The sequence below is a fragment of the Myotis lucifugus genome, unplaced genomic scaffold, assembly GCF_000147115.1.
Source record: "Myotis lucifugus unplaced genomic scaffold, Myoluc2.0 scaffold_12, whole genome shotgun sequence".
Taxonomy (NCBI): Eukaryota; Metazoa; Chordata; class Mammalia; order Chiroptera; family Vespertilionidae; genus Myotis; species Myotis lucifugus.
In genome coordinates, this window is record NW_005871060.1 from 14,371,719 (window position 1) to 14,396,586 (window position 24,868).

The following is a 24,868-nucleotide window of genomic DNA, read 5'->3' on the forward strand; positions in this document are numbered from 1 at the left end:
CTTCTACAATTCTCTCTATCTGTGGGAGACCGGATTGTTTTGACATACTTCAACCAAAGCAACTTAGTCACAACATATTGAATGCAGAAGCAGAGTTCAGAGTCTGTCTTCTGTTAAGCCAGATACTCTTCACCACATTATTTTTATTTGAGGGAACATGGCTATTACTCAGGAAAATATTTATGGTAACATTTAATAGATTTATATTGTTATTTTAAAATTAATAATTATATATGTCTTAGTTTTAATCTCTAATATGGAAAATAAAAAATCGAAAAGAAACAGACAAAAATAAACATAAACAAAAGTTCTTTGCGGTTCTTAATATTTTTTAAGACTGGAAAGGAATCCTGAAGACAACAACTTTGATAATTACCCAGACTCTAGATTAGAGCAGGGGCCTCTTCACCTAGGTAGAGAGTGATGTAGCTTAGTTTTGTCTCAGTAAAAATTTTATTTTATTTTTCATTTATTGATACATTCAAGTAAAAATTACTATATACCTTTTGTCCCCCAGATACTTATTAGGTGGTGGGAGTTATTTCAAGTAAAGATTGTGTCCCCTGCTTATTTTTAAGCTCCTCTAGTGCCAGGTTCATGTGTTATATTCTCTTTATCCCGTTATGGTAAAGTTGTTGAATATCTCTCCTATTTTCTTCATCTTGACAAATGCGGAGATGTAGCTTGGTATTTTCATGTTTTTGCCATTTGCCACTATTGCAGTGATTGGCTAATACTTGAACAAGTATGTCATGTTTTCATTCCCCTTTCTTTATATATGGATTGTAAGGAGAAGACACAAAAATGGCATGGGAAAGAGAGAGATAGAGAGTATTAACAAGGGATTTGCAAAGTGTTTTCCAGATCTACCCCTAACTTTTGCAAAGCCTGGGGCAAGAATACAAATGGAGAATTACATACCATGTGCCAAAATATTTAAAGGTTACAAATTGGGCTAACATAATATTATATAAAATATGTTTATCCTTTTACCCTGACAAATATACCATCTAGCTTATTAGAAAAATATATGTAAGGCAACAGTTTATGCCAAATAACTGTGGATAGCACAAATTCAGAATGATCATCTTTCCACCAGTTTATTCTAGGGAGACGCTGCAGCATTGACCAGACAAGATAGAAGTGTAGGGAAGAGGATTTATCCTCATTTTTTGCCATTCCAACCTCTTCTTACAAACATTTGACACAGAGAAACACCCACTTTTGCTTTCCTTGTATAAGAGAAGGTTCTTTCTTCTCCACTCGGTATTCAGCTGCGCAGCCATCTTGTGCTCTTCCCTTAACCCCACTATCCAAGACATCACATGTAATGCCCAAATGAGGAGTCTGCAAGGTTTCAAATCTTCAGTCTTCGGCTAACCATGCAGGCATCTCCTCTTCCTGACAACATTGCTCCTTTGAAGTCTTAAAATGAAACTGAAGTTGGAAGGCCAAGTTGTTCCAATGGAGAGTCCCCATATTTATCTGAATCCTGTGCTGGACTACTGCTGGCTTGGGAGAGATGTCTGACCCTGGTCTTTGCCCCCTCTCCCCACCCCACCCCCCGATCTTTCCCTCTTCCTTCTTACTGTGCCACCAAGGACTTACCTTGCATATGTGGATATCTCAGCCCTCTTGTCCAAATCCTGTCTCACATGGCCAGTACTAGTTGCTCTTGGATATCCTTTTGGTTTAGGATTGTTCTCTGGCTCTTTGGGAAGAGAATTCTGGGGTCACAGGTATGCAGAGTGAGATCTGAAAGGAGGGATGGTAAGGTACAGATAGGCACATCCCGTTGGACCCTGGATCATGCAGCCAGAAGAGGATTGGAGCCAGTACCTCCAAAGTGTAGTCCTCAAAATAGGGACCCTGTGTTCCCATATCTAAGGGCACTACTGGTATGGGCCATATATTACTTGTATTAGAATGACCAAGTGTGCTCTTTAAGGATGCAGGTTCTTAGGCTTCACCATACCAGACCTAATGAATAAGAGAGCAGTGTGGCACAAAGGTGGGTGTTAGGAGTGTTGCCCGTCATAGGTAATGTTTCAGGTGTTTCCTGGGCAAACTACTGCAGTTCCACTTAGCATTGCTGTTTTATTGTGGCCTCCCAGGAATCTTAACCATGTAATCTATTTTAACTCTTTCAGCAGCTCTTTGAGGTTATTATTCACATGTACCACAATGTATGCTGTAATATCATTGTGGAATTTGGGTCTTGAAATGGCCTTGGGGTATAGCTTTCAGGCCAAGGTTCTACATTTTTTCATGAGGATTTGAAAATATTATTGTTACAGAGTACATTCTCTTACAGTTATGGTGACTCTAGAGATTAGATAAACTTACATTTACATCAAAGAGAAAAATACTATTGTGAAAGGGGTAAACAGATGTAGAAGGCTTTTGTGGAGGGAAAACCTCTTTAAATTTTGAGGAAAACACTGTCATTTTAATAAAATCAAGTCACATTAAGTAACGCAAATTTTATTATACAAGTAAAATTGGAATATTAAATAATGAAATTTAGTTATTAAAAACTATATTAGCCACCTGTGTATACCTGTAACAGTGTAATAAAATTTGCATTTTCATTTTGTTCATAATTTGTATTTATGGTGCTTTTTATTTTGAGAAATAATTTTAGGTTTCCAGAATAATAATACTATCTATAGAGAAGTTACAGATCTAGCTGGGAAGTGTTTGGAAATACCTATATTATTTTTGGAAAATACTTTTTAAAAAGAGTGACTGGTCAAATGTAAGAGTTACTAATAATAGTTCTATAAAACCAATAATGAAGCCATTTACTCTACTCACTTTAAAAAATCTGTGGTCTTAGGCCTGTAAACTGTTATTTAGTAGCCGGGGGTCGAGGGGGGGGCGTTGCTAGTTACTACTAACCATACAGTACTCTAGTTGTTTTCCAGAGTTAATATTAACTACCACAGAATTGTAATTTATAATGGGAAAGTATTTCAGTCACTGGAATTGTCTGGATTATTTAGTATTTTGCATCTCTGTGAAATCCTGAATGGCCACTTGTTCATGGAATCATAGGAACTTTTTGGACAGCTATTTTGGAAATTATTTCATACAACTGAAGTGTCTTCCTAATGATACTGTTTTTCTTTTAAAAAATTGCCTAGGATTCAGTTTTGGCTTGCATAGGCAAATCCACATAGTCCACTTAAATAATGGGACCTGAATTGGAAGAGTTAATCTTCAAGTTCAGCTTGAGCTGTGTTTACTGATCCTTTTCTGTTTCTTGTTAATTGGCACCTCAGACTATGTACTAATTAATGGGAGAGCAAGGGGCAGGTGGCGCCGTTTTATTTTGATAATCCTTGTCAGCAATGTCTGTGTAATCTTCTTGTTTAATTATAATGAATGTGCATTTGGGGTGCATGTACTTTCAACAGCTTTTTTCACTGGAAGTTCACTGGTCAAGGACAGTTTTGCAGCTGTCAACCACTGCTACATCTTCCATACAAAGCCATTTGTTTTACCACTTTAGTTACGGGCTCACACAAACGAATGTCTCTAATGGAGGTACTATGTGTTTGTTTGAAACTAGACAAGTATAACTCTATCCAGAGAAATGAGAGAAATCTGCGCTTCCTTTATTTGTGCTTGTGTGTGTGTGTGTGTGTGTGTGTGTGTGTGCAGGGAGGGTAAGAAATTTTGTTTAAATAGGGGCATTTAACTTTTAGAGTACTTAATGGATGAAAATATTAGAGTAATGTTTTCTCTGGAAGGAAGAGCCTAGGCAGGAAGTCAAAATAAATGGAACTGATTTACTTAAGAATTTGCAAGTTTTAGTTGTGAAATGACTAGATAAATGATTCTGTTGGAAAGGAGGTGTACCTCCTAGAAGATGCATATTTTGCTCATTTCCATTTTAAAGAGACTGTTATGCTTGCAAGTGTAAAGGTGGGTTTAGGTAAAATAAATTCATAACAGTTTCGAAGTTTGGGGATCAGTCTTAAACTTATGTTCCAAGCAATGCGTTGTTTATTTGGGGGAAGCAGGAGAAAAGGAGGGAGGAAGAAGTAAAAAAACACCTCCCTGTTAATACCTTGAAACTTAGTGGAAAGGAAATAACACCCAATTTATAAGAACTCCAATGTAAACAAACAGGAGCTATGATAGGAAATAGCACTAGGGCCAATTTATAAGACTTGGTCCATGTTCATTTTTCAGATAAAACTTCCTGTACTTACTCCTAGCCATTTTGGGCCAGACCATAACCAAAATAAATCTACCTCAAGTGGTGAAAGGAAACATCTTAATTGGTGATATTTTTGAAAAATCAGAAATAGTTGCTTCTGCTATTGATACCTTGAGACAATTTAATGTATTATTTAAGATAAAAACGTAAATTTATATAAGTTTGCATGTTAATTATATATGTATAGTTTAATGCAAAATATTGACATTATTGGTTTTGTACCTAATCAGAGAATCTTCACTTAATTTAAATTTACAATTAAAATGAAAATAAAAATCTATGAATTTCACCTAAATATGTGATTTTCATCCCAAAAGGCAGCTTTATTCCCTTTCCCCTACCCCAGGGGACATTTGGCAATGTCTTTAGTAGATATATTTTATTTTTACCTATGGGAGGAGGTGCTACTGACATCTAGTGAGTAGAAATGGGGGATGCTGCTAAACATCCCAAAATGTACAGGACAGTCGCCCACAAAATATAATTATCTGGCCCAAATTTGGATATTGCTGAGATTGAAAAACCTGCTCTACCTAAATGATGCCTTCTACTGATGAAACACTATTTATAATCACTGGATTGTGAAGATGATGGAAATTTCCCATGAAATGCTATACAATTAAAGAAACAATCATATGTGGATATGTAAGTATTGGGTTGTGTGAGATTATTTAATAAATAACATAACGGAACAAAGTTGGAGGGATCACAATACCAGATATCAAGTTATACTACAAAGCCACTGTAATAAAAACAGTCTGGTACTGGCACAAGAATAGGCATATAAATCAATGGAACAAAACAGAGACCCCAAAAATCAACCTAACCCATTATGCTCAATTAATATTTGACGAAAGAGGCAAGAGCATACAATGGAGTCAAGACACTCTCTTCAATAAATGTTGTTGGGGAAATTGAACAGATACATGAAAAAAAATGAAACTAGACCACCAACTCACACCATACACAAGATTAAACTCAAAATGGATAAAAGATTAAATGGAGAAACCATAGGCAGAAAAATCTCAGACATCTCTCGTAGCAATATGTTTGTGGATACATCACCTACGACAAGGGAAACTAAGGAGAAAATAAACAAATGGGACTACATCAAAATAAAAAGCTGTCCAGCAAAAGAAACCATCAACAAAAGGAAAAGGGAGCCCATGGTTTGGGAGAACATACTTGCCAATGATACATCTGATAAAGGGTTAATATCCAAAATATATAAAGTACTCATACAACTTAACAAAAGGAAGACAAACAATCCAGTTAAAAAATGGGCAGAGGGCCTAAACAGTTTTACTATATTTATATTCAAAATGTAAGAAAGCACAGTAGTTACTTGGCTTAGAAAGAATGTAGTGTGACCAGAACAGGTGATATGTGTCATGTCACATGCTGTTGTGTTTATAAAGCTTGTATTATTTCCTTGGTGCAGAGTAGCTATGTGTTAGAGATTTTCAAGAGGATTTTAGCTGAGCAGCTAAATTCAGGCCTCAGTTCATAAGATTTGAGATATTTATTATCACCTCTTACTCATTTGTGATCTTTTTGTCAAGATAGGATCATAGATAAATTTAAACCAGGTGTTTAATTACAATGGAAACAATATCTTGATTCCAAATTAAACAGTTGAAATTTCATCTACTCATTATTCTTCATTCATGACACTAATACAACTACATATATGCTGAGCAGTACTTATCAAACACCCTTTTTTGGCATTCTAGCATTAGTCATTGGCCTACCAAAAGTTGCCAGATAAGTTCTTACTGATTTCCTTGTATAATAGGGGAGATACACTATGCACACATTTAAAAACTATGCAATATTTTACACATACTATCTAAGGCATATGTAAGCAATGCAACATAATAATATTTTTCTGTACAACAGTGACACTGTACCTCAGAAGTTTAAAATCCCCATTGTTAATGCTGCTTGATATATTGGCTGACATAGAGATGCTGGTTGGCTTTTTGAACTCCGGTCTATTCTCAGGTATTTTGGCAAAGTGTGTTGTATTCACAGAGCTCAGCAGAACATTAATATATACTGAGTATGTGAGAAGTGGGAAAGATTTTTGTTAAAATATATATGCCCCCCAAAAATAGCTTTCTCAGTAAATGAAAGGTAAGTTGTTTAGAAAACGATTCAGTCATCTTTAATGTCTCACTGCTGGGAGAGGAGAGCTAGGACAGGCCCTGTGGCCCACCGAGCCTGGGAGACGCAGGAGGCTTTGTCCACAGAAACACGAAGGCGCATTCAGCTCGGTGCCTGCAGTATATTTTATAAGGAAATCTGCGTCTAAAAATAGCTGCTGAATGAAACTTCTTTTAGAGCACAGGACCATATGGTTGTTAAAGGGCCACTTTGTTTTATTGGAAAGAAAATATGAAAACTCCCCATTTGGAAGCAAGTCTTAGTAGTGGCTGTTAGAAAACACCTTTTTGTGCAGTTACTAGGTAAGTGTTCCAAAACAGATGTGTTTGCTAACTACCTTGATTAAGAAACTACCTTAATCAGCATTTCTCAATTTCTGTTACAGTGTGCTTTTTATACAATCATTTGGCACATTTTGTTTTGTTTCTGTGTATTTTGGCAGATGTTCAATATTTGAACCGAAATATGAAATTGAAGAAAATTATATTGAAGTTCTAGGCGATCTTTGCTATTTAGTCTTTAAAAAGTCACATGATCTGCCCAGTCCAGAGATGCAATGTTATCTTCTATGAGAGGAAATTTTTTATATCTGCAATGTTTATAAGTGCATGTGCCTATGAAGAAGTCCATTTCTGTGGCATTAATGCACTTTCTGAAATGTGAGTGTATAAAAAGACTGGGACTTGAGTTCTAAAGGTGACTTTATTAAAATGATATCAAATAGTATATGCCACAAAACTACTACCAATTTAAATGAATTGAAAAGATGTAATATAAAGTTATTTTCCTCTGACAGAGGAAAAGAGAACAACCTGATTTATTGTAGGTAGGACTGTGTTATGGATTACCAGTAATCTCTTGGAGCTGTTAAGTATGTAAAGAAAACTACCCTGTTAGCAGAATCATATTCTAAAGTTATATGAGGAAAACTTCAAGTGCTTTGTTTACCTCTATAAACGCAGTATATCTTATTTATAGTAAATTGCCATTATGTTTATTCTCTTAAATGTGAGAGTATTTCCTATTTCTGATGAAAACCCCATACAGTTCAAAGTAAATGAAACCTAACATGTTTCCAGCTAGAACACACACATACACACACACCAAACTTTTTTTTTTTCACCTCTTCATACCTTTCTTCTCTCTCCCTCTCCTCCGGGACCTCTGCCTTCTATACAGCACATGCCTGCCAACAAAACTTCTAGTATGGCAAAATGTTTTAAATTTATATGTTCTTTCCAACTATTATGTCAAAGACCCTTGAACTTACTTCAGATCTAGAAGCAATGATGGAAGCCTTCAACACTCACTTCTTTTAAAATGTGTTTATACGTGTTTGTGTAATACATTTTGGGGTTCCCTGGTTTTTGAAGCATGTGCTCCAGTGAAACAGACTTCTCAACAAAACATATTTTAACATATGCATGTTTATACTACATGAATGAGAACGTTCTAATGGGAGGGCTTTAATTTTGTGCACATTCTTACAGGTTACACGCTTTCACGTGGGATATGTCCTTTGGTGTGTGTGACAGTATTGTGAGGCATAAGGTTTCTGTTTCCTCGCAGGACTGATGCTGAGGGACTAATTGCAGTGGAGCTGGGATCTGTGACCCTCAGTCCAAGGCCCTTTCCATTAGACCACGCTAACAATTCTACTTTAAAATTCAGCAAGATGACACTACTTACTAATAGTAATGAGTTGCATTCAGATTTGCTGAATCTGCCTGTAATATAGCCCAGGAGGCCAACATTCTTATCTACTAGACTAGAGTAATGATGATTCTAGTAGCTAATATATTAGAATCTCTAGTTGCACACCACATATTTTTGTGTATCAAAGGAAGAAGTAACATGAATTTATCTGATCTTGCTCTAGATTGATCTTGAAAACGGAAGATATTTCATGCTTTTCAGATTAAATTTTTTTTCTGCAGGCGAGTGCCCCCGCCTTTCAGGGTTTCCCAGGTCAGCGCTAGGGAAAGCTTTCCGAAGCCTCATGGGATCGGGAGAGGGGTGTCCAGTGCCGGTTCCTTCCCCTGTAACCCATGGCGCCCGCCCTTGTGAGGGTTGCCTCCTGAGTTACTCAGTCTGTGGCCCAAGCCGTTCCAGAACACAATCAGCAAGAGTTTATTGTATCTGTGATACAATATGATACTCCACCTTACTTCAGACATTCCAAAAGTGTCCCTTGTGCCAGTTGTGTGCCAGGCAGAGTTATTGATGCTTTGGACTTTGTGGTGAACATGACCAAGTTCCTGCCTGAAAAGTGCTGATGTTCAGGATGAGTCAGATAATAAGTACATAAACAAAGATGATCAAGCCAGGAAGAGACAAATGATCTGAAGGACATAAAATAAGTTAGAAAAGTCGGTGGTTACTTTTGTTAAAATGGTCATAAAACTGAAACCTAAATAATGAGGATAAGCAAGGGAAACAAGTATAGGAATCATGAAAGGAAATGAATGTGGTGTGTTTGAGGGGGAGGCAGAAAACCAGCATTCATGGAACACTTTGGACAAAGGGGAAAGTGATAGGAAATGAGGTTAAAGAAGCAGGCAGAGGCCAAATCATGTCGGCCACTGTAGCGAGTGTGGTTTTATTTGTAATTGGAGGTTTTAAGCAGGGAAGTAATATGTGACTTACACTTTGTGGATGTAACTTTGATTGCTGAGTGGAGAACTCAGTTGGTGGCAGGACATAGTAGAATCAGTAAACTAAAGAGCAAGCTTCTCCAAGCTTCTGCAAGATACATGATGGTACCCTGAGCTAGTGTCTTTGCAGTGGCAGTGGTGAGAAGTAGTTCAGTTTGGGATATATTTTGGATATAGTACTACCAGGTCTTGATATAATGGATTGGATATGAAATTAATTAGAATTAAGAGAGACCTAATGGTTTGTGAACAGAAATATATATCTTTTAGAGCAGTGGTTCTCAACCTTCTGGCCCTTTAAATACAGTTCCTCATGTTGTGACCCAACCATAACATTGTTTTCGTTGCTACTTCATAACTGTAATGTTGCTACTGTTATGAATCGTCATGTAAATATCTGATATGCAGGATGGTCTTAGGCGACCCCTGTGAAAGGGTCGTTCGACCGCCAAAGGGGTCGCGACCCACAGGTTGAGAATCGCTGTTTTAGAGAGTGAAATGCTGATGACTTGGTTAGCTGGCTTGCTTGCATTCACTCATTCAGTTTTGTAGAAGTGTAAGAATCCTGATAGATTCAGCATTTTGCACAGGAATTCCTTTCCAGAGGCCGCTGCTTCAGAAGGTTCCAATGCACTTTGTCAGAAGGAGAGAAGGTGAATGGGATGGATTTCTGAGTCAGTTTTTAAATTTCAAAGTGATTTTCAGGAACATCATTTTTGCTGGGAATAACTTTTTGACTATCTGTGTAATTATGCTCAAACTTTTATACACTGGAATAGTGTTTTTTTTCTGTTTATCATATTTCTGTTTACCATAGTTTGGTTTATCAAGAGAAAGTGAAGAACATTGACCAGATTTATCCTATGAATTAAAAAGACTTGATACAGTCTTAATAGCTTATTTTAAGATAGCAAATCTCATTGTTAAACTCTTGTCTAGGTTTTTTACAGCTAGCATAGGTCTATGATTGCATCTTTATGTATCACAGCACACTTGACAGTATGTCAGGACCCCTCGTATAATCAGTGTATACATTATATCTTTGCTCATACTTTATGTAGTATATGGAGGTTGATATTTGAATCTTTAAAAATTTTATCATATATATCACATTTTATCATATATAAGATTCAATTCTGTAATCTTAGGAATTCAATCACAAATTATAACACTATGAACAACCCTAAAATTACAAAAAGGTGTAGACTTCAGAACACCTTTGTAAAGCTGTACCTCTGTACAAAGTTACTTTTTCTCTATACTGGCTCTATCCAATTTATGCATGATTTCTCACCATTTCATACTTCAGGCATGTTTTGTCTTTATGTTCTTGGTGTTATTAGTAGTATTTTTCATTTTTCTGAAAAAAAAATTTCTTTAATCTTTATATGAATTTTAGATAACAAAAGTTTTTTTCATAATGGCTATATTATTTTAGATAAAAATGATAATCAGGATTATTCTGAATCTCATTTTTGTAAAATGTGGTGAATCATGCTACAGTATGTGTGTATATATATGTATGTGTGTGTATATATATATATACCATTTTAAAAGGAAAGGCAGATTTTTCTTAACTAAATATTTAAAATTCTTCATAGTCCAGGCTATTGCTTCTTTCTCTGTGGCCAATTACAAAAGGAATGGTGCTCTTTTGGGGTCAGAAGATCAACTAGAGTTTTTGTAAAACATGAAGAAAAGCAGTATTCATTTCCAAACCCAGAAGAACCTGTTTCCCCAATTGATTTCTTTTTCTTATGTGTTTTTCTTTTTAAATAATTTAAACTAAACTAAGTTAATTCGTGGATTAATTTCTTGAAGTCTGAGATGTTAAACCAGTTATCTGAGATTATCTGATTAAAAACAGGAATGAGAGAAAACCAAAATTCCTCCATTTCTCCTGACCAAGTCCCACATGCTTTTTCCTCAGTGTGTGATTCTGAGGGGCAAACCCAGCTTGCTTTATTATTCAACTTTCCTTTTGAACCGATGATAAAATGCTGAGCCTTCATGTCAAGCCTGTTCTGAAGATGTCCAGAGTCACAATAAGCCCATTGTGATGAGAACAGCAAAGGGTAGCTACTTGCAAAGTTGAAAATCCTGAACTTTCTTATTATCTATATTCTAATTACTTTGTGCCTCAGCAGTCTTCAGCTTACTGATTGGGAAAACAAGAGTCAAAATACATGATCTTAAGTAGATTATAAATGTTTTCACTTTCAGTCTTGTACTTCAATACCCAGACCACTTAGATAATATATTGGTACATGAGATGCCTGCTTTTATGCACATATATGCATATGTTGTCTGTAATGTTCTATACTTTTTACTAGGGGTGCTAATAATTAATGGCCCTTTATCTGTGTATCATTAACTTTCCAATACTTTGTATTGTATTGCAGAGGCAAACTTTCTACCATGGAAGAGCCACCAGAGTATACTATTATTCAAATAAATTCACTTAACGAAGATCATTTCTTCAATGCAGAGGCAGAGGAAGGCAGGCCAGAAGCATTTACCGCAGGAGGTTTTATAGGGGATGATTGCAGACATTCCTAAAGACAATGAGGCACTGGCATTTGTTTAAGAGAGGGGCTATTTCACTCTGAGGACTCATGCTGGAATTAACTGGTGTCGTTTTGAAGGAGGGTTTTGCTAATTGGCATCTCCCAATTGTGTATAATGCCAACACCTTTTTCTATTAATTATTTCCCATAAGCATAGCTCAGTAAAGCCAAAGCTCAGTAAAGCCAAACTCTCTGCAAAGTTATTAAGGTTTAAGAGGAACTGTTGCAATTTAATTAGTTTCCAAAGCCCTATGTGAACTGTAACAGTTGGTTGGGATTACTGGTATTTGTAAAATTTTTGTTGTTTAAAGCTGGAGGCATTATGTTCATGTATTGTGGTGATGGCCTGCTGAGCAATTGCAAGGTTCATTATGCGACCAAGACTGTCAAGGGGCATTTATGGATATTCATGTGCAGTGAACCCTTGAACTTGAACTGGTCATTCTTGTCTCCTGTGGCTGGAATTGTGTTTACTCTAAACGGCAGGAGAAACTTTAATTATGAAGCTAGAAAAGAGGCACAATTACCTCAGTTTAAAATGGCAAATGGACTGTTCATAAAGGTACCTGCAGTTTTCCCCCTCTACTATAATAATGCTTTCTGTACTCTCAAGGAAACTCATCATAAAGCTAAGGTTTAAAATTTTTAAAAGATGCATTTTGGGTGGTAAATATAGACTTCCAATATTTTGTGTTTCTGTGCAAAAGGATATTAAAAATCCATTATCGAGGAATTCTATTTATAGACCAAATATAAATAAAATTTTAAGTATTAATGTGAAGTTTTAAAATATGGTCTAAGCATTACACATCCATTTGAAAACATGGAAGCAATTAAAAAGCCAAGCTCAAGAAATATGCATATACATATTTACCAGCACATAATTATGTGTCAACACTAAAGTATATATCACAATAATTAGAGTAATGTCTTAGTTAGTGTCCCTCAACTAACTTTTAAGTTCTTGAGAATAGAAGCATTTTCTTTTTTTTTAAGACTTTTTTTTTAATATATATTTTATTGATTTTTTTTTTTACAGAGAGGAAGGGAGAGAGATAGAGAGTTAGAAACATCGATGAGAGAGAAACATCGATCAGCTGCCTCCTGCACATCTCCCACTGGGAAGGTGCCCACAACCCAGGTACATGCCCTTGACCGGATATCACAATAATTAGAATAATGTCTTAGTTAGTGTCCCTCAACTAACTTTTAAGTTCTTGAGAATAGAAGCATTTTCTTAAGTAATCTCTGCATACTAGCTCCCAGTGCTCAATGCATAGAGCATGTTCAATGCAATTTTGTGAAACTGAATTGAAGAGAGGTATGAGAGAGACTGTGGTATATTAGAGAGGATTGCAATTGGGAATAAAAAGTTACTGTTGGGGTGCATGGAGATTGGTAGCAAGAGATAGAATTAGAGAATTAGGCAGGGAAGTTGCTTCTCTTCTCAAGTGCTTGGCTTACCTCCTGGAGCCATTGCAGCACTTTCAGCAGCTAATCACTCTGACAGCAATGTGGAGAATGGGAATGGGGCAGGAGTAAGAAGCCAACAGATTCATCCAGGCTGGGAAGTGGTATCCTAGAAGCCTGGGTTAAACAAGGGCTTTTTTGTTGCTTGTTTTCCTTAAAAAACAAACAAACAAAACAAAAAAAACCCCAAACCACTTAAAATTCTTGTTGTGGTAAAAGCACACAACATAAAAAAAATTACGACTCAATCATTTTTACATTACAGTTCGGTAGTATTAAATACATTCATATTGTTGGGCAGCCAATCTCGAGAACTCTTCATCTCTGTGAAAGTGAAACTCTGTCTTAGTCTGCTCAGGCACCAATACCATAATACAATAGATTGATTGGGTGACTTAAATAACAGACATTTATTGTTCACACTTTTGGAGGCCTGGTCAAGGTGCCAGAAGATTGGGTTCTTTTTAAAAAAATATATTTTTATTGATTTCAGAGAGGAAGGGAGAGGAGAGAGAGATAGAAACATCAGTGATGAGACAGAATCATTGACCGGCTGCCTCCTGCATGCCCAGCACTGAGGATCTAGCCCAAAGCCCTGACAAGGAGTCCAACCGTGACCTCCTGGTTCATAGGTCAACATTCAAATGCTGAGCACACGCTGGCCGGGCAAGATTGGGTTCTTAGTGAGGTTCCTCTTCCTGGCTTGTCATACTGCTGTCTTCTTGCTGTTTCTTTACATGGCGCAGAGAGAGGGCAAGAACACAAGGGAGCTAGCTCAAGTCTCTTTCTCTTTTTATAAGGACACTAATCCCATCATGGAGGCCTCATCTTCATAACCTCATCTAAACCTAATTATCTCCCAAAGACCCCATCTCCAAACCATCATAACAATAGTAATCTTCCCGTAACTGGCTTATTTCACCTAATATGTCTTTAAGGTTTATCCATGTTGTTGCATATCTCAGAATTTCCTTAAAAGAATATTTTGTTGTAAATATACACTACACTTTTTTGTTCATTCAGCTATTGCATTGCTTCCCAAATTTGGCTATTGTGAATAATGTTGTTAAGCACCAGGGTGTATAAATATCTTTTCAAAACACTGATTTCACTTCATTTGGATATATATACTCAGAAGCAGAATTTATGGATCATATAGTAATTCTATTTTTAATTTTTCAAGGAGTTATCATACTGTTTTCCATAGCACCTTCATGGTTTTACATTCCCATCAACAGTGCACAAGGATTCCAATTTTTCCACATTCTTGCCAATGCTTCTTCTTTTGTATGTGTGTTGGATGTGAAGTAATACATCATTGTGGTTTTGTTCTGCATTTCCCTTATGATGAGTGATGTTGAGCATCTTTTCATATACTATTGGCCACTTATATACCTTCCTCGGAGAAATGTCTATTCAAGTCCTTTGCCTGTTTAAAAATTGGTGGTTTGTTGTCGTTTTTTTGGTTGTTATTGTTGAATTGTAGGCATTCTTTATATATTTTGGGTAATATAACCCTTTATTAGATATGACTTGTTTATTTTTTTCCGTATTAGCTTGTCTTTTCAAGCTATTTATTATATCCTTTAATACATAGAAGTTTTAAATTTTGACGTGGTTCAGTGTATCTATTTAAAAGATATATATTTTTTTATTGATTTCAGAGAGGAAGGGTGAGCGGGGAGAGATAGAAACATCAATAATGAGAGAGAATCATTGATTGGCTGCCTCCTACACATCCCCTACTGGGGGTCAAGCCTGCAACCCAGGCATGTGCTGTTGACCGGAATCAAACCTGGAATCCTTCAGTCTGCAGGCCGAAGCTCTATCCACTGAACCAAACCGGCTAGGGCTAATATATCCATTTTTTATTGTCTGTGCTTTTGGTGTCATATTCAAGAAATCATTGCCAAATGCAATGACATGAAGCTTTTCTCCTATGCTTTTTTCTAAGAGTTTTATATATTTAGTTTTTAGATTTATGTCTTTAATCCATTTTGAATTAATTTCTGCATAAGGTATAAGATAAGGGTCTAATTTTTTTTTTGCAAGTAGATATCCAATTTTCCCCAAACACTGTTGAAAAGACTGTCCTTTGCCCATTGAATGGTCTTGGCAACCTTGTTGATGTTCTTTATGTACTGCTGGAGCCAAAGGAAAAAAGGGCCTTTGGTGCATGTAAATGAGGGAATGACCTAAGACAGAATCTTGGGGAGCCACTAGAGACTTTCTAAATCAGTTAGTCATGGAGGTAATTCCAGGAATGGATTGGCGAAACCTTGTCAGATCAAGAGCACAGAATGAGGGACTTAGAGTAGCTCCCTAAACCAGAAAGAATATATATGCAATGTTTTGGTTTTTTTAGCAGGGTTTCTGAAATAGGAGGAAATGTTACAAACATGGACACAGGTGATTGACAGGCACTTCACCCTAAGAAAATATAAACTGTAGTAGGAAAGGCAGCATTCAAAAATAATTATAATGCAGGATAAAATAATAAGATATCATGAGAATGATACTGATAGAATGCTATGGAATCTAGAAGAAGAAACAATTGCTTCTGCTTTGACTACCAGTTGGGTCTTCCTGGTAGTGGCAGACATAACCACAGAGATTGCTGACTAACCAAAATTTCAAGGTCAAAAGCAATAGAAAGCAATCACAACTAATTTACACAGAAAACAAAATTATTAAGAATATATGTGCTAGTTCATAGAATCTCCAAGAGTGTATGTGAATCCAGCTTGGAAGAGATACAGCCTAGAACAATACTTAAAATTCCATCCCAGAATTTATTTTGCGGTAAGGACACCATTGTCAGAACAGTTTAGTGAAGATAGTTCAACTTATGCTGCCCTCATCATCAGTGCTCGATCTGCCTTTGGAAAATGAATGTAACTGCTACTGCTCCCACTACTACCAGTCACAATGAATGTCCTGAGACCCTCTCTTAGCTTCCTATAAAGTCCAGACACATGCATCTGATTTGGAGGTTTCAGTCAGGTACTCATGCCCCAGCTATAGGAGAGGCAAACACAGTATCTGGTTTTTTTGTTTTGTTTTTTTTTAGCTTCTGTTTTGATAGAGTTCTGTCCCAGACAAGTGGAAAATGGGCAACATATAGGAAGTGAGAAGGGCTTAAACCTAGGTGGCCACAAATTATGACAACGTCCACAGAGATTAGAGAGGTTGCATTTGAATTGCTGTAGAAGAAATAATAATATTTAGTCATACATTTGCAGGTGGAAATCTGGGGTTGGCAGTTCAGAAAAAAGATTTATCCTGATAGTCAAAGTGATATTAGCTGAAGCCTTGACATTACAAGGGAGCATGTTCAAGAATAAAAGAGATCATTGGGAAAGAATCATGATCACCTATATTTATATGAACACAGAGGAAGAAACTGGAATGGCTAGGCCCTCATCATGAAAAACAAAGGAAGGGCTTCTAGTAAGTGTCTATTACATTTAATTTGTTCAATGTAGTATTAAATGTGATGCTCTTAAGAAGGGAAGTACTTGCAGTACCTAGTATTAGTTAGGGATGAAAAGGATAAAGACTAAGAAAAGTTCATTGGATTTTTTTACCTTGAAAAAAGAATTTTATTAGAATGGTGAGAATAGAGGTCCAGTAGGGTCCAGTAGGGATTCGGGGATGGGGTTTGTAGCGGTAAGTAGAGCAGTAGGGTAGGCTTCATTGAGATGAGGTTGAGCGAAGACTTGTGGGAGATGATGGAGGGAGCTAAGTAGATATTAAGGGAAGAAAGTGTTTTACGCAGAGGAGCAGCAGATACAAGGCTCTGAGCCGGAGCATGGTGTGTTTGAGCAACAGGATGAGGAAGAGGGAGAATAATAGAAGAAGAGTCCAATGAGATAATTGGACCTTATAAGCCATCACAAGGACTTCGAAAAGACATCCTAAGCACTACTCTAGGAGGGCAGCATTTTGATATTTCCTGTAGCCCAACATGAAGTTAATCTATAACGTTTCACACAATTCAGAAAAACTTCAAGCTTACTTTCCATAGGCTATTTCTATTTGTAACAACATCTGGAAAGATAACCAACACAAAGAGTTGATGTTATATAACCAATACAAAGTAAGGCAAGATTCTTTATTGAAGAGGCGAGGTTAAGCTATGCTGAATAATTTGTCGTCCTTTCAATGGAATTCATAGAGTGAAGGAAACATTTTGTTGTCCAATTGTCAATTTCTGATTATACACTTATCATCTTAATCCAAAATTGGGAGTTATTTTTAAACAACTATTTCTAAAAGAGCAGCTACTTCATAAGAACTTTTTTTCTTTGCACGTCCTTTGGCGGAAGTGCTAATGAGATGTATTGAGGTCTTGAAGTGTTTCCACTGTAAACTTTGGGGAGACCTCAGTGTGGAAATGATGATGACTATTTAGGTCAGATTGGTCACCTTAATGGACCCTAAATCATCGGGATAAATGCAAGTTTTATTCATTTTGGTTAAGGGTAGATTTGAATGTTTTATTTGGCATAGTCCTTAAGATAACTCAATACTTGACTAATTTTTCAGCTGGGTATTTGGTAGTAGCAGACATAACCACAGAGATTGCTGACTAACTGTAACAAATGTAGAGCAAGGGGGTCAAATAAAGGAATGCCTATGTAACTAATTCTTTTGTATTAGACATGAATAATATTACAATTTTATGTGTTTCCATTGGACTGGTAAAGAATTATTTTTGTGTCTATATAGGTCGCTGGTTTTATCTGATATTGTGATCATTAAAGCTCTTCCTCTTCGCCTCCATAATTTAAGCCTCTTGCTTCTCTTATTTCATGCACATCAAGTATTCCCTGATTTTGCCACAATGCTCTAGATCAGTGGTTCTCAACCTGTGGGTCACGACCCCTTTGGCGGTCGAACGACCCTTTCACAGGGGTCGCCTAAGACCATCCTGCATATCAGATATTTACATTACAATTCATAACAGTAGCAACATTACAGTAATGAAGTAGCAACGAAAATAATTTTATGGTTGGGTCACAACATGAGGAACTGTATTTAAAGGGCCAGAAGGTTGAGAACCACTGCTCTGGATAGAGCACAGGAGAAAGGGTTGCACTAAGTCTGATTTCAGTGTTCTATGTCATTCTCTGATCAAAAAAGGTCTGTAAGTGGGGGGTTCATTTCATTTCTTTCTTTTTTTACAAACTAGTAATTTAAACATTCAAACCAACCCCCAGTCTTGTGAAAAATTATCCATGTATGGAATCTGTTAGAAAGGCTTTAGTGAGATTATCAAAAACTGTTACTTCTCATTAAAAAAATTCAAAACACTAAGCAGCTGTGCTTTCTTTCTGGGACAGGTGAAGGAAGATAAGGGGATTGTATTTATGTATATTTGGGATACAGTATGTTCCAGGCATCCTTTTGGTGTCAGCCATCTGTCATTAGGAGCATATTTGAATATACACAGTTGACTTCTGGTTGGTACAAGAGATGAAAAGGTTTAGCATGTCAAGAAACTGAATTGAAAACCATGGCAAGAACATACTTTATTTTTATGAAAATCTTTCTTTATATGCACATAGATTTAAAATGTCACTTTAAAATAATTAACTTTCTGTAGTATTTGTATTTCTTCTAGCATAAATTTTTAAATGCTTCAAAGAAATGGACATATTGCACTGTTGAGACTGTCTATGGAAAGGCTAGTATATGCTAAATAAAAACAGAGCGTTTCTCGGTTATGAATGTCTCTTTTCATACTTTAAGAAACTTTTATCATGTCATTCCTTATATACATACTTAAGTATTTTCCAAACAGTGAAAAATAGATTGTCCAGGACCTGTCTTCATATGGTGTGTGACCTTAAGCCTCGATTCTTTAAGTGTTCAAATAAGTGCTATACTTTAACTCCTATTATATTTTTATACGTATATTAAAGTGTTCCTTCTTTATTTCTCACATATAGTCAGAGGGAGTTATGAGGAATTATACTAGATAAAATAAAATTTTATTGACATTATTGTTCCTATTTAAAATTTTATCTTCAGTTTACTTGGTGTTTCTTATTAGTTCAAGTTGGATTTGCATGAATTTAAGGCACAACTGACTTTAGAATGAAGTAAGAGTGATAGTAACCCTCTTTAAGGGGTGGTTTATGTATGAAAGTATGTTCAGATTTTTCTAGTGGCTAGCATGGGATGCACACAGGACTAGAGATTTTGATCTTCTGTTCAGGGATGTGTTGGAACTAACGATGAAAAGATCATATCTTGTGAATACCTCTGCAACGGAGCTGCAGGCGAGTCAAGTTACTGCTTCAGTGGTTCAAGATGTTCCCATTGAGTAACTTTAATTCTGAGGAGTCTGGGGCCAAAGTGGTAACAGTTATGATATTAGGATAAACCCCTTTCTCACATAGTGCCTTGTAGTGGGGCAGAGTGGATCCAGAAACGCCTTCTCATCATGTGAAGAAAGCAGCCTCTTTTGTTCAGTCCGACTCATTTGCTGGGGAAGACTACCTGACAGGGTTCTGGTGCCTCCATTCACCCACTCATTCTTTCTCCTAAGCCTACAGAGCGGCCTCACTATACCTCCTAATGCACAGGCCTATTCAAAGAAAAAGAAAAACAGAAACCAAAAAACCTCTTCCTCAGTTCCAAGGCACCCCACTCACCTTAGTTGCTCCACTTATAAAATGTGCTTGATGATACCTGCATCGAAGGGCTGCTGGGAAAGTTAAATGAAATGTAAACAAGATACGGCTTTAAATTTGTGATAATATGTATCTATTTTAATTATTGTCATCATTTTATAAAGAAAATATGTATTTTTCAAAATACATATTTTATAAATATGTATCTATTTTCATTATTATTATCATCACTTTTATAAAGAAATAGGAGAGGTCCATCTCTCATTTGATCTGAACCCACTGACCTCTGAATGCACTGCCGTGGCTTCCAGAGTGTCTGCTGTCCCCCTTCTCTGACGTGGACAGGTTTGATATTCAGGGTAAGAATTTCTGGAGGTCACGTTCCCCGAATGAATTTCACTAGACCCCAGAGTCTCTGAGTCCTCTTTCTACTGAATGGACCGTTTCTGCCCCAGTTGTTTCTGACGGAGCAAAAACATAGGGGCCCTCGCTAGTGAAGTGCTGGTATCAGATCCTGCCAGCCCTCACCAGTTCCAGGCCTTGTTGACACAGGCACTCGGCATTCTCACCTGTAAATGGGGGTGAGGATACTGACGGAGGCAGTGAGGATTCAAAGAGGTAGCATATATTGGGTACCTAGCACAGTGCCTAACGAATAGTAAAAGTTCACCAAGTGGCATGTATCATCATCATCATCGTCATCATCCTATACTCTATCTAGAAATTACTTCCATAACTTGCTTCCCAGCTCCTGCCAAGACATCTTCCTCCCATTCAGTTTTAGCTTTCGGTCTGAAATAGTTATATCGACCAGGTCACCAGGTCATGGATTACTCCATAGTGATTAATGTCAACAGTAATCTCACATTTTATGTGTCAGCTAGTTCCCTACTACTAGGGTACAGGTTTGACTTTATTAGCCATTGAATAACACTGAAACCAGATAATAAACTAAGCAGAATATGCCTCTACTGGGTTAAAGGGAAGTCTGGAAGTTTGTTTTGCTTTTTTTAAAACTTAAATTCTTTATTGTTTAAAGTATTACATAGGTCTCCTTTTCCCCCTATTGACCTCTCCCTGGCCACCTCTACCCCCCAGGACATGCCCTCACCCCCTTCCCCCTGTCTGTGTCCACTGGTTATGCTCATATGCATGCATACAAGTCCTTTGGTTGATCTCTAACCCCCTCACCCCCCCTCCTTCCCTCATAGGTTGGACAGTCTGTTGGATGCATCTGTGACTCTGGTTCTAGTTTTGTTCATCAGTTTATGTTGTTCATTATATTCCACAAATGAGTGAGATCATGTGGTATTTATCTTTCTCCAACTGGATTATTTCACTTAGCATAATGCTCTCCAGTTCCATCCATGCTGTTGCAAATGGTAAGAATTCCTTCTTTTTTACAGCAGCATAGTATTCCATCGTGTAGATGTACCACAGTTTTATAATCCACTCATCTGCTGATGGGCACTTAGGCTGTATCCAAATCTTAGCTGTTGTAAACTGTGCTGCTATGAACATAGGGGTGCATATGTCCTTTCTGATTGGTGTTTCTGTTTTCTTGGGATATATTCCTAGAAGTGGGATTATGGGGTCAAATGGAAGTTCCATTTTTAATTTTTTGAGGAAACTCCATACTGTTCTTCACAGTGGCTGCCCCAGTCTGCATTCCCACCAGCAGTGCATGAGTGTTCCTTTTCTCTGCCTCGCCAGCCAGCACTTGTCGTTTGTTGATTTGTTGATGATAGCCATTCTGACAGGTGTGAGATGGTACCTCATTGTCGTTTTGATTTGCATCTCTCAGAAAATTAGTGACTTTGAGCATGTTTTCATTTGTCTCTGGGCCTTCTGTATGTCCTCTTTCGAAAAGTGTCTGTTGCTTTGGTTTTTAACTGTAGAGCTTATCTTATCAGATTAACTGAGTTAATTTTCATTGGTAGTTTAATCACGCAAGTGGCCTTTATTTCTCTTCCTATTATTTAATGTTAATTGCTTTTTGAGTATAGTCTGCTTATATCGCATGCAGGCTGTGCATGTCCTTGTTATATTCATGGTCTGAATGAGCTTTTTAAAAGAACTCTGCAATCTCCAGGTAAGTGATAGTGTCATAGATTTAAGATACTCTATTATAAAATTCCATGAAGCATCTTGCTCTGATGAGTTTGGCTGTGCACTGATGGCCAAACAATGCCCTCCTAGTACACAATGTTCCAGTGTTTTAGAAGATTATAGTTTAAGGCTTATTTGTTCTTTTTCTAAAGCTACCTCAGTTCTTTTGAATGTGTTGCGGGGGGGGGTAGGAAAGTTAAAAGACCAACATTGAAAGCCTATATCAGATGATATTGTCATGTCCAGTCCATAATACTGGGGCTATACACTGTTAATAATGATAATATTTATATTAGATGAAAAATGTTTTATGCTATTGATTGGTGTTTAATTTATATTAAGATATATGTAGAGTATTTTACAAATGTATCTCCTCTATTGCTTTCATAAATTCTTCAAAAAAAGATACCTTTGATGTGTGGTTGTTATACAAAAATTATGTTTTCAGTTCTTGAAATATATATTTAAGGAACAATTAGTTTTGAAAAATCTTCTAAAGCCACTGTGACCTGGTTTAAAGTAAAAGTTTTGACATTGGAAAGCTTGGGGTGAAATCTGGATGTCTTTATATTTGTGTGTGAATTTTGTTTGTTGCCACTGGTAACTATAGAGAATTTTTTTCCCCAAACAGCACCCTTTTAATAACAATGGTCTCCCCAAATATACTGTGGCATAGCTTTAAACTTGATTAAGTTTGTCTTGGACTCCCCCCTCCCTCTCCCTGAGTAAATGGAAGAAAAGTTTGGCAGGTTCCATGCTGTGCACTTGATTGATGTCCAGAACATCTGAAGGACTTTTGTGTCCTGCCTGCTCTCCGTGAGTGCATAATGTGTGAATACTTAAAGAAGGTCAGCCCTGATCACATGTAATCTAGGCCTGAAAGCAGATCAGCAGTGACAGTCCGATCCCGTCAGAAAGAACACAAATCATTCTCTCCATGCTTCAGACAAGTTGTGGGATATTTTCTCTCTCTTTTTACCCCTTCCCACTCACGGGGACCTTGGCAGAGCCATGAAAGCGGAGGGAAGACGTGCTCAGAATGCTGTGTCCCTCGCTGGAGGGAGGAAGGGATTGTTTATTTGTAGGGATGGGATGGGCTTTCACTGTGCAGCTGAAGGGAGCTTCGGGTGGTTAATGACCAGCGATGTGGAATGCTGCAAATGAGAACGGGGTGAGGAGGCAGGAGGCAGCCTGAGAGCGGGCTGAAGTCGTGGTCTTTATAAACTCCAGAGTCAGGAAAGACGTTTCTGTGCAATTGAGTTCTGGTGCTCTTCCCCCCTCCCCCCCGCCCCATATGAAGTAACTTTTTATATTGTTACGTTAAGTGTATAGCTAACATTCAAAACAATAAAATGAAATTTTCTGTACCGTTCCGAGTGCACTTTTCTACTTTTGGCACACCGAGCATGGAAGTTTGAAAAAAATTTTAGTGCAAAACTCCGGCATGGTAGGGACCTCAAATCTATAGCTTCCAATGGCAAGAAGGACCTAGCTGTTGTTTTTAGGTGTCTGTGTGTTTGAATAGAAGTTTAATTAAAAAGTAGATGTTGATCTAAATAATATTAGCAGGGATGTTCAAGTAATAAAGAAAACATTCACCCCACTGTTCTCGTTAAAGATAATGAAGATATTGCTCCATTTTCTCAGATAAAAAGGAAAGTATTTCTTATTTTACCTCAAACACTTGCCTAGCTCCTTTTGAAATATAATCAGCTGCAAGAAGTAGTTGCAGTCAGTTCACACGATGTGCAAATACCTCCTTCAGAAATGAAGGCATTGCTTCCCTGTCCGCAGGATCAGATCAAATCAGGTTATGCCCAACTTCTCCCTTCGACTTTTCCAGCCTCAGGTCGCTGCTCTGTAGGCATCTCCAGTCTCAGACTCTTGTGTTCTCTGCAAACACTGCTCTTTTTCTTACTCCTAAATGTCTGTGCTATCTGTTCTCTTAGCTTAGTCTTGCTTGGCCCTTCCTCCGCCCCGTGAATTCCTTCTTATCTTTGAAGACCTAGTTCAGATGCCTGTTCCCCACAAGTCCACTCTCCACCCCCAGAGTTAATCTTTGTTTATCCACTGGATTTCCCATGTTCCTTCCCTATAGCAGGCAGTAACTGTATTGCACTGTCATTGTTTGATTGTATGTTTGCTTTCACCCATTCCAGGGTAAGTTTTGTCCGGAAAGCAAGTACTATTCTTTTGAATATACATAATTTTATTACAGATTTTTAGGAGTCTGTGTGTTTGAACAGAGGTTGAATTAAAAAGTAGATGTTGTTCCAAATAACATAACATTAGCAACACTCACCTCATTGTTCAATACTCTAAAAGACCCAAAGTTTACTATTGATGCTAACTCCTATGAGTTTGCTGTGCTGTCATACACAAGTCAAGAAATTAACCAGTAAATTTTAGAAACATTTAATATCAAAAGCCATTAAATCTAATTGTATAGTAGCCCCTCAAAAAGTTACAACCTGCATTTTTTAAAAAAAGTATTTTTCTACAAAAAATCTTATCTGCTTTGCAAAAACCTACACAGTTTTTATGCTGAAGGTAACACTGAGCTGCACTTGAATTCACACTCTTAGCAAAATAATCACCTGAGAGCACACACATACTCCACACACATCATTACTTTGTAATGTTCTCATATCCCCTCACTAGACACAATTCCTCATACGGTTTAAAAACTGTATAAATACAAAAATCAGGAGATTGGGGGGGTTGTGAAAATAAGTCACGAATCAAAATTGTTAAAAAGATAGCGTAATTTACAACTGTTTCATGTACTTCTTCTTCAATTATGTGAACATTTAATGAATAAAGTACAAATAACTTGAGTAAATAAGTATTTGCTATTGAAAACTTCAAAAACTTGATTTAACATCAGAAACACTTTGCATCCGTTAGTGTTCACATTGTTTGTGACAGGAAGGAGCAATTTGGTAAATGTTACATTAAAGAACATTATTGTGAATCAGGGTTTTGTGGGATTATTTTTATCAGAAGGCAGGGGAGTAGTGAGAATTGTCAGGA

The 24,868-nt window shown here is 37.1% G+C and overlaps 1 protein-coding gene across 1 annotated transcript in view; it reads left to right on the top strand.

Moving 5' to 3' along the window:
* Window positions 1–24,868, top strand: part of BMPR1B (bone morphogenetic protein receptor type 1B) — a 208,213-nt gene that overhangs the window by 76,771 nt on the left and 106,574 nt on the right. The gene's annotated exons all lie outside the window — the stretch shown is intronic.